At 29.0% G+C, this 11,393-nt stretch overlaps 1 protein-coding gene across 1 annotated transcript in view; it reads left to right on the top strand.

Moving 5' to 3' along the window:
* Nucleotides 1-324: 324 nt before the first annotated feature.
* Nucleotides 325-11,393, top strand: part of LOC136987177 (aromatic amino acid aminotransferase DDB_G0287711) — a 49,426-nt gene continuing 38,357 nt past the window's right edge. The window contains 1 exon segment of the mRNA XM_067284866.1: nt 325-549. The gene's annotated coding sequence lies outside the window, so the exon portion shown is untranslated.

The raw sequence follows: 11,393 nt of genomic DNA, 5'->3' as shown, positions 1-11,393 counted from the left end.
AAAAAGTACAGTATTTAAATTTTTTAAAAATATCGGTTATTTATATCTGTTTTATCTACCGAAATAATGAAAAAAAATTAAAAAATAAAGCTGCGTCGCAAATCCTCCAATTATAAACCATCAACATCTAAAAATTCGCTTCCATAAAAAAAAACAACTGTATTTAATTTTACAGTTCGTATTCTAATTTTAAGCTGTAATTAATAATCATAAACACGAGAAATTTATATTCGTTCATGTATATGTTTTCATAATATTTAAATATAGAAAAGCTTAATCATGTTTCAGTTTTGCCGTAAAATCTATTTTAAAACTTTGTTAAAGTATTTAAGGTGGCGCAACGAGTTCAGATGATGCTAGTTGTCTGTTGGTGTTGCTGCTGCGGTTGGTATGAAATCATTTTCGAGTGCTACATTAAAAAATAAACAAATAAATAAATAACCGTAAAGGGAATCGTATTTAATTAACGCAAAGGAAGAAAACAAACATAACTGTATTCAAGATGCTACATTAAATTCAATCCTCGATTGTTAAAAACAGAAATATCCGGTATGTTATATATACATATTTTTTTCCCTCTTAACTTCCCTAGAGTGATAATTAATTTCCCTTTTTTCCCCCTCGTAACTTCCCTATTGTGATAATTAATTTCCCTTTTTTTCCCTTCAGTGATAGTTAATTTCCCTTTTATTTCCTCTCGAATTTCGCTAGAGTGATAATTAATTTCCCTTTTTTTTCCCCCTTGGTGATAATGTCAATAATGTGTAATTAAAATTAATAAATTCAAAATAACAGTCGATGGGAAATTAATTTAAGTTTTATCTTACATAAATACCACTTATGTAACTTGATCTTATCGATAAGAGTTTAACAGGTTTTTATAAATATCCACTTAACTTGGCTGAAATCTTCCATTTTAATTTTCTGATTAACAGGTTAAGTTTGTCGTTACCTTTTATCTATTTCTTTTCGTAATTAAAATTGTAATACAGTTAGGTAATGATTGTAAGATTTCTGTTGTTTAATATACATGTAATTTTATATTTTATTTATGGATAATTAGGAATTGATAACAGGAATTAAATGTATATATCAATAAAATGTCCATTTTATTCATATATATATATAACGTCGTGCAATGTTATGCGCAAATGACAATCTGGAATTATCTTTACATAGCTTAATACCTCAAGGAAGAAGATCGGGCGGGACGCGCTACTTAATTTTGGATTATTATTTACTTATTGTTAGTATTTGTTTAATTAGTTTATAGAATTATGTATAAGTTAGAATAAGGTAATTTTACCATTGCAATTGTTCTCTGTCGTAGCTTTTTCCGATGCCTTTTCTACTTCTCTCTATTCGGGAAGTCCTTTCTCCGTCTTGTCTCTTCGTCTCGGCTTCTTCCTCCCTATCGCTTTCGACTTTCCGAGCCTCTTTCCACAGTCCTCGCTTCTTTTCTCCATATTTCCTATTGCAATTGTATATTTTTTCTAATTTTGGTATCCGCTCGAGACCTGGGATCTCTAGACTTGCGTTTTGTGTGTCTAGTGGGAAATCCTGTACGGGATAATCCATACATAACATTGAATGTATACTTAGATTCTTTGTGAGGAAAGACAAGAAAATTAAACAAGATAAACATCTTGTTTAATTTTGTAAATGTGATTTTTTTTTTTTTTTTTTTTTAATCTTTAATTGAATATTTTTACAGACAACAATAATTATTCAATAACAAGAAACAGACTCATATATTGAAGTTAATATGTTTTATTTTCACAATTTTCGAAATGTTTCAGTTCATCGTCAGCTGGTTTTATAATAACAGCTTCCGACTGGAATATATTAAATGTAATGAAATTGGAAACTGTTATTCTAAATCCAGTTGACGAACTAGAATGGTTCGAAAAAATTTCAGAAAGTTAAGAAATATTGACTCTATATTCAAGCTTGCTTCTTATTAAATGATTGAATGATTTATTTTTTCCTATTTTAACTTATTATACTAATGAATTATATCTCACTCCATTAATAATTGTATTTTTTAGTAAAATTTATTAATAAGAATGCACATTTTAATGCATAATCATATTTTTTAATTCATAAATTTTAAGAAAAGCAGCAAAATATATATTCATATTTAAACCTTTAAAACAAAATTTTATGATTGATATGTTTGTTTTAGAAAGAAAAAAATTCTTGTTTCGTAACCATTTCAGTTAAAACAAATTATATTATGTAAACATTTATTCCAAAATACTAATTGTGTTTCAGATTTCATAACTTATAACTTAATTAAAAGATTATTACAGAAATCAAAAGTTTTGAGATATTTTTAGAAATCGTAGAAGTTTATTGGTTGATTTTTTCCCCTTTTGGTTTATTTAAATTAAATACAGCTGACCCTTGATAATCCGACAGGTATGGGACCAAAGGGGTGTCGGATTACTGAAAGTTCTTACATATTTGGCATTGTTTTGCTAGCAGTAGCCTATAGTATTCCTACATTTTATGAGTAAAATGCTGCCTAGGTTAATATGGAACTGAAACACCCATTTCGGTTAACTAAAACATGTTTATTAAAAGAAATATGGAAGCCAATAAATGTACATACAGTACGTATAGGCATAAATAATACAGTACATACAGAACTGCTCACGGAAAACACAAGAAATGTGTGTCATCGTGTAAGAATTGGGTGGGGAGATTCGTGTCGCGACATCCTTCTGTGCAAGCAGACACGTAACGGGTCAGGGACTACGGTGACCTTGACGAGAGATGCGTCGGACTACTGAGCACGTTGGATTACAAAAGTGTCGGATTATCAAGGGTCAGCTGTATTGGTTATAAATATTAATGTAGACTATACATATACATTTATTATTAAATATATGCCGAAATAAGACACATTTTAATTGTAATATGTATATTTCATTTACATATTATTTTCTTAAGTTAAAAAAATTCAGGTAGGTATAGTTTTTTTCAGTTATTTTATATAAAATGATGATATAGAAATCATTAACACAGTAATTTTAATACATTTAGTTTAAAAGAAAAACATATATATTTTATTTAAGTAATTTTAGGTAAAAGTTTGATTTAACAGATAATGTTTTTATATATTTTATACTGCCATTTATTTTTTGTAAATGTAAAATATTTAATGAAATGATTTAAAACTATAAATGATAATAATAGATTCTACAGGGTAAGGCAAAAAATGAGTTAGAAATGAAATAGGAATAAAATAAGATAAAACAAACTATTGAATCTGGAAAGCTGATTTATTTACTAAAAGAAACATTGTAATTTGATATAAAATATTTTCATGTTTCTCATCAGCTGCGGTGACTGTACATCCCGGAACTAAACTCGTCGTGTTTTATAACACTTTTTTTGCTTTACTTTGTAATTATATCTAATTAATCATTTTTCAATAGTTAAATAATGAACTTGCAAACAATAAAAATTAATGCCAAACAATTGTTGTAATGCATCATGCTATTTTTTGGCTACTATTAATAAATAAATAATAATAAATGAAAAATTGCCTGATGCCTTACAGCAATCATATCATTTGGCATTAATTAATGATGTTGAATTTTAAGATGTTTATATACATATATATGAGCCATACTTATGTCTCCTATTTTATTTTAAAGCAATTGTGTTGAAATTCATATGTTTACAATTACTTAATATTACAAAACATATTCTGGTGAAAGATTTTGAGTCTCAATTTGTTGAGTCTTCATTTCGTTATGGCTTCTTGCAGTGTCAAAGCAGTACTTGTAGCATTTTACTTCCTCAAAAACTTTCAATATTTCTGGTGTCATAAGAAACACATTTGCTAACTTCTGACCATAAAGAAAAGCTTTATCACGTAAACTTAATCCTTCACCAAACCCCAGAAGAAAATTATTCCAACAAATTTAACACCTAAACACTTCTTCCTTCGACAGTTTCAAACGATAGAACAGGTTTTTTGGTTGTACGTTCCTGAAGAAGGCCTCTAAATGACGCCGAAAACGTTAGAGCATTAAAGTCTATTGTTTATTTTTGCTGGAAGGAGTGTTTAGGTGTTAAATTTGTTAGTATCGCCCTTCTGTTGTTAGTATCGTTCCAGTTATTTGTGATATTTGTTTTGTCTGAAAATTATTCCAACATTACTTCACAAAATCCAAGGTGATCTTGGATGCCATGGGATATCACTATTGCATCAATCCAATGTCCATGAAAGAGATTATTTGGAGTTGCATTGAATCTCGTGTCTAAATCAAGTGAAGATTCATCCAACTGAAGGAAGACTTTATTACTGCTTGTCATCATTCGTTCCATGAGCATGCATACTAAAAACATTTTAAAGAACACTGCAAGATGCAATATTTGAAATTCTTCACTGGGGTATGTTTTTTGTAATATCACATAATTAATTTGTAAGAATTTAAAAAGGATTGCCTTAAAATAAAATGGGGTGAGCCCTTCTGTTTATAAAATATTTCGTTGTAGTTGATTTTTTTTTAAAACTACATTTTCAAAAATTTTTTTTTTTTTTAAATTTTGAAATACAGTATTTCTGTAAAAATATGCAATGTTATTACAAATTATCTGTGGATGACATTTCAGATTTATATTACATAAAAATTGAGGTCAGAGTATACCAGTTAACTGTCGTATATGATAATTGTAAATGTTTGAAAAAGAATAATTTTAAATGCAATTTCATTTTATAATTAGCAAATATAATACTTAATAAAAATAATTTATTGTAATTATAGGCTTAGTTTTGTAAATGAAAAGTGCAACTTATCAAATGTTTCACAATGTAATTTCATTTTATAATTATCTCTTATCTTATAATTCTCCTTTTATCATTATTTTACAGTATGTTATAGTCTGTTTGTTTTACTTGTTTATCAAAATTAATTTTCTTTATTATAAATATGATAAAGTTATATCAGTCTAACACTACTGTAATTTGCCCTTGTAATATCCATAAGGCATAGAATTATTAAAACAACAAAAATACAATTTTATTTTTAATGGAGTGTAATTGAAACAAAGATCTGAAGATTAACTTTGACATTGCTATGTATGTATTGTTTAAATTTAATTTAGTTCTGGATGACTGCGTGAAAAAAACTTTTAAACTTGCACAAAAAGTACAAGAAATAATTATAATGATACAGGAATGGAGTTATTCTGAAGTATTATGATAATATTTATTGTTATTTATTACAATTACATTGATAATGCCTTGAGGCAATGATACTACCCTCGAAAAAGAACAATAAAAAAACTAACCTGAAATAAAAGATCAAAAAAGATAAAAGTTACAATAAAAACAGGACTGGAGATTTGATATTTTTGACTGACTCTAATTCCGGAGCTGATATTTTCAGCTTTCCGACTCCAGCAAGATTCCTTAGTATTTATATTTATTATCCACCTTTCATCATTGACACGTAATTCTTTAGGCTAATTTACTAAGTAGCAATGCTTTGTTGGTCCATGTTAATTAGAGGATTATACTTACAGTTATTTTTTTACTCTATTCAAAAGACAAAAAATTGTAAAATTTACAAAATGAAAACTTTGTTGGAAAGTAGAAACGCTAAATGAAAATCACCATTTATACTGTACTTAAAATCACTGTTAGTCAACTGAATTTTTTTTTTCTAACTAATTGTAGCAAGAAATTTAAAATTCTGGGAAGAATTAATTTTCAAATTCAAGTTTGATATTGTTTACAGTTGAAATTTGCAGCCAATCAAAAGCATAATTTGAATTTCTGAATGTTACATTGGTACGAATAAAAAAAAATCAGTTAAAATGGTTAAGTATGATTGCATTATCAACCGTTAAAAATTTAAGTTACAAACAAATGAAATTTGTCGACAACTTCAAAGTTTGTTAGCATTGTGCCGTTAGTATTCGCACAGTTCTTTTAAAATTACTTTATTTAAAAACTGCCCAGTTTTTAATTATGGAATATAGTCGGCAAATTTCTTGCTGGCGTCAACTCCTTAAATTGCCGATTCCGACACTGACGTAGTCTCCCCAGCCTCGATAAAATGGCAAGAATAGTAAAAATTATTATTATTTAAATTATTAAATGTTTATTGAATATATTGGTAATTTTATTCAATTATTGTTTTTCAAGCTAACAAAAATAGCAGTTTGTATAATAAGATGATTTAATAACAGTGCTAACTGTAAACAGAAATGTTGCTTGTAAGTTTATTTTTGGATATAATTTTTTGAATTTTTAAAAGTCAAATTCACATTCAAACACAACTCTTTAAGGCAGTTAATAAATTTATAAAATATTTACAGTAGAACATATGATTATTAACTCTTAATCTTAAAAATACGTTTGCAGTTTAAAAGGAAAGATTATATCATAAGTTTAAGAGATTTATTTCTAGGCTTATGTAGATTTAATAGTTTTTTTTTTATTACAAAAACAGAGCTCCTTCCTCACATAAAAGCTGTCAAACTTAATCATATCATATATCTAACATCAACAGAGTATCTTACCAATATCTATTATCACTTCAATAATTATATAATGTTATCAAATATCTGTTTATATTCAGTTTCTACATGAAATCTAATCAAAGATTCGTTTGGTTTAATTTACTGTTATGGAATGTTAAACTTAACTTAAAGGTTTGGCTTTATTAATGATAATGATAATATAGGTTTGGAAACCAATGGTATTGATTAGATAATTTACTTTTCTTATTTTGTGGTATAAAAGAAATCTTTTTATCTGTGTTTAGGACACGTCTACTAGAGAGGTCTTAAGAGAGCAAAATCAGAAAAAAACGCCCCATGTAGTAAGGATAGACATTTACCAAATAAATTTTACCTGGAGTACAATTTATTTGGAATAAACCTGTTAGCATGTTCATTTCAAACTTGCATGATCACTTTTCAATAACATGCAACATCCTTATTCAGTACCAAATGCTTATTGTATAAAGTTTTGAATGATTCTCTAATTTAAAGATTGCAATGCAGAAGTTGTATTTTTTGGTAGTAAAAATAGTGGATTGGTAGTGTTGTTGCTTTCAGAGTGGGAATCATTGAATAAGCACTACAATTATTGATAAAAAAGGATAATTTTGTTTTTGCAATCATGCAGGTGTCTAACTATTTTAGCCAGTTAGCACAGATGACAACTTAGCTGTTTCCATTCTTATTTGTTGCATATTGAAGTCTTGGAAATGTGGCCTCCACGTCGTACAGCAGGGCTGCAGACAAAGATTATTGGCGAGCCCCCCTTCCCCACTTGAACTCGAGTACTTAGTGGTATGAGGCAAGGGATCTACCCACTCGGCCCCCACGGCTGCCTTGGGGTATGATAAGGCAACTAAATGACAAAAAATATTTTCATTCACAAATTAAGTATGCATTTACAAAAACATAGATTAGATTTATTATAGACAATAGAGGAATTATACCAACAAATTTTACAATGACCAACAAGACATTAAAAACAAAAATAAAATAGGAACCAGCACAAGAACTGAAAGAATGATAGAAGTTGAAAATCCACCCTAATTTCAGCACTGGAGAAAAATCCACACATCCTTAAACCTGTTACCGGTGTGTAACACGTATATGATATACAGCAGGTGACAAACATTTTTGAACTATCACGCAGTTCTTCCTCAAGTCAACTAGCTTAGGAATGCTTCCGAATGGAGTGTATGGAATTCAACGGGATCGAATGTCATTTTGACAAAGTCAGTTTTGCCTGACATGCATGGTCCTGTGCTGGTGGAGGCTGGTGATGCTGACCTGTAGCTACCTCTGTTGAATTCCATACACTCTGTTCGGAAGCATTCCTGAGCTAGTTGGCTTGAGGAAGAACTGTATGATAGTTCGAAAACGTTTGTCACCCGCTGTATATCGTAAATGCGTTATGCACTGGTAACAGGTTTAAGGCAGCGTAGAAATTGAAAAACAAAGCACATCAACAAAACAAACCCCAAGAAACTATCGATTAAATTTTTTCTCAGTAAATTTACTGGTTTTGCCAAAGCAAATTTTTTGATCATGTCACTAAAATTTGTTTGTTTAGCTAATTCAATGCTCAAAATTGCTAGGTTATTTAGTTACTCCTGACCATTTGAGTTTCTTTGCCACGCCTTCAGTGAATTTGCCAGTTTAATGAAAGACCTCTCAGCCGAAGAAACAGTTACTGGCACCGTACAAAACAGCTTAATTAATTGTGAGACTAATATTGGCAAATAAACCATAAAGTTTTTAATTGTAAATGGAAAAATTCTGATAAAAGATTTTTCTGCTTTTCTCGTGATTCAGAAAGGCTTTTACATTTCCTGAAGAGAGCCGATAAGTAGTGGCTGAAAACGTTCAAATATTGAATTTGGGTGTTTCTTTGCTGGAAATTTTGCATTTAGGTGTGATTCTCTACATGTACAGTTCCAGTTTTCTGGTAATGTGGTTGTTTATTGAAAGGTAATTTTTATACTTTTATGATTATATTTAATTAATATTCTAAGCTACTATTATTAACTTAACTATATCAAGAATTAAATATTCCAATTAAATTGAACTCAATATTCCACAAGAGAATCCAAGCAGAGCAAAAAGTACAAGCTGGCCATCTTCATACCTGACTAGGGTCCGGTCAGTCATGTCAGTTAGTCAGTCAGTCAGTCACTACCATGTGGGGGGCCATGCTTGGCATTGTAGAAACCTTGAGGTGTTAAAGATTTTCTAATTAATAATGATGTCAGTTTATTACTTTTCATGCTTGTTTCCAAAACAAGAGTTATTCGAGTATTCTTTGCTTTTTTTTACCTCTGACATGAATTACATTTGAATACTATATCCAGAAGATATTTAAAAAATAAGCCGGTTTTATCTGCATTGAAAGTGTCATCTAGTTCTATACAATTTCTGGTAAACTTTTAATCACTTTATACAATTTTCTTCTTGCACTTTGGCATTTTCATTATGGATCTTATTGAAAAATACTCCATGCTTTTTTTTTAAATTTATTCAGCCTTCCACTATTTGTTTTGAATTTAGTATACCCAACTGTTGTCCAAATTTTTCATCTTTTATTGTATACGTTTTCTACCAACGGGGAGATTCTTGTCTCTGCACTGTACAAATTAACTAAGCCTGCATGTTTAACCTCTGAATACTCACATTTAAACTTTTTTTATTCCTTATTGAAGCTTTCCAAAAACCTCTTCTTATTTTACTCATTGGAATGTCAAATTCTTTTATAATTTTCATGTGATGTACAGCAATCAATCATCCTTATTTCTTTCCAGCAATAATTTTTATGACACAAATGTTTTCAGCCTCATTTAGGGGCCTGCTTCAGACTTTAAACTATAACAGAAAACTCCGAATTTTCTGTTCAGTATAGTTTAAAGCAGCGGTTGCCAACCTTTCTGACCTCATGGACTACTAAGCTCACAATTTTAAATCCTGTGGATCACTAGCATGAATTTTTTTAAACAATACAAACATATATACAATAATGATCACAAAAGTTTTCTTTTTACTTTATTAATTTGAAATTCACTTGTTTAATTATAACAAATAAGTGTGAAGTTTGTTGCTGCTCGTTTGAAATAAGTTTATAGATTCTTGGATCTTTTCCACCAAGGACAACAATCGCACTCACATTATTTATTGATTTATTGACATTATTATTTATTGATAACAGTCATTTCGTCTTTGGTTTTAGATTAGAATAAAAACACTCCAATGCATAAGAAAAAGCAACCAAGCATTTTGAATTTCTTTTGTAATACTTTGCATAATCTTGATTTGATTAACGTCCAAATTTCTCCATGGACCACTAGTTGGCGACTGCTGGTTTAAGGACTGAAGCAGACTTCTAGATGAGGCCAAAAACGTGTGTTGTAATAAAAATTATTGCTGGAAAGAAGTAAGGAAAGTTGTTTCTTGTTTGCTGTTAGAACATTCTAGCTTCTGAGATGTCTTTACTTAATATGTGATTTAAACTTTACAGTGAGATTTATATAGTATGAATGTATAGTTCCAAATAAGGAAATACTGTACATACAATAAACTCCTGCCAACTCAGACAAGTATTTTAAAAAATTGCATAGTAATGTAAAATATTTTGACAATGGAAAAATTAAATAAATCTACACCTTTCAAGGGTCAAACAGAACGTTTAATCTCATAAAAACATTTTCGATCATTTTAAGAGATCTTCTTCAGTTATTCTTTACAAAGAATTGGAAAAATTACAACCAGAAGTTTTTCAATATCCAGAAATCTTTGTAATATCATGTATAACATTACTGCAGTTGGGAAGTTTGTAAAGACTACATTATTGTATGTTGTACTGTCATGAAATTTTTTTAGCTTACTGCTGAATTTATTATTACAGCAAATACCAGTATAGAGCCTGATCGTAGTAAATTAGAGTATTATATGTCTACATTCTCATTTTCCATAACACGTGTTATAAATTTAAATAATTTTATTCTGTTGGTCTGGTATCGGAGTTTAAGACTTTGTTACTTGTTTGTCATATTACAGATTCAAATTTCATTTCAGATCTAATTGTTTGTGTTGGTTGATTTTTAGTGGGATTGTTTAGGAGAATATCTCTAATAGAAAACTGAAAACTTGTGTAACAATAAGGAAGATAAAATTTAATTTCGGGTTTGAAAATCTCAAGGAAATTTATTAGAAAGGTTAACAAAATTAAGCTTTTTCGATATTGTTCAAAAATTTCATAATTGCAGAATATAAAATCGAAATATTTAAAACATGTTCTATTTTTTAAGTAAAAATTAAATACAGGAACGTGGCGGCATTATTCACATTTAATAAATATAAAAAATATAAATACGACTTTACAAAGTTGGAACTTTGTCTTTTGTCTTTACTTCCTCTGCTGTCTTTATATTTATTAAAATAGACAGATTCTTTAACCGCCCACAAACAGAAAAAACTAATAAACTAATAAAAAGGCAAAACTGTGCTCCGTAAAATACATATAAATAACATGTAGTAAGAAAGCATCCTCTGGTGTTATTGCCGCAGTGCTATATGCCGACGGTGCGAACGGCGAGAAGTAAAGACAAAAGACAAAGCTCCAACTCCGTAAAGTCGTATTTATATTTTTTATATTTATTAAACACATTCTATTATTAATAGTTTTTTCACTTAAATTTTTTTCTGATATTTGTTTATATTTTCATATTATGTCAATGTGTAGAAAAGTAATACAGATGACTATTGTTTTATTATAAGATGCAAATTAAAATGGTTGTATATTATTTAAAAATATATAAGAAAGTTAAAATAAAAGTTTTAAATAATTACTGTAAGAAACTGATAAGTAATATATTAAAATA

Source organism: Centruroides vittatus, unplaced genomic scaffold (assembly GCF_030686945.1).
Source record: "Centruroides vittatus isolate TY-2023 unplaced genomic scaffold, ASM3068694v2 scaffold_1478, whole genome shotgun sequence".
NCBI classification, from domain to species: Eukaryota; Metazoa; Arthropoda; class Arachnida; order Scorpiones; family Buthidae; genus Centruroides; species Centruroides vittatus.
This window is presented reverse-complemented; position numbering and strand designations above follow the sequence as displayed.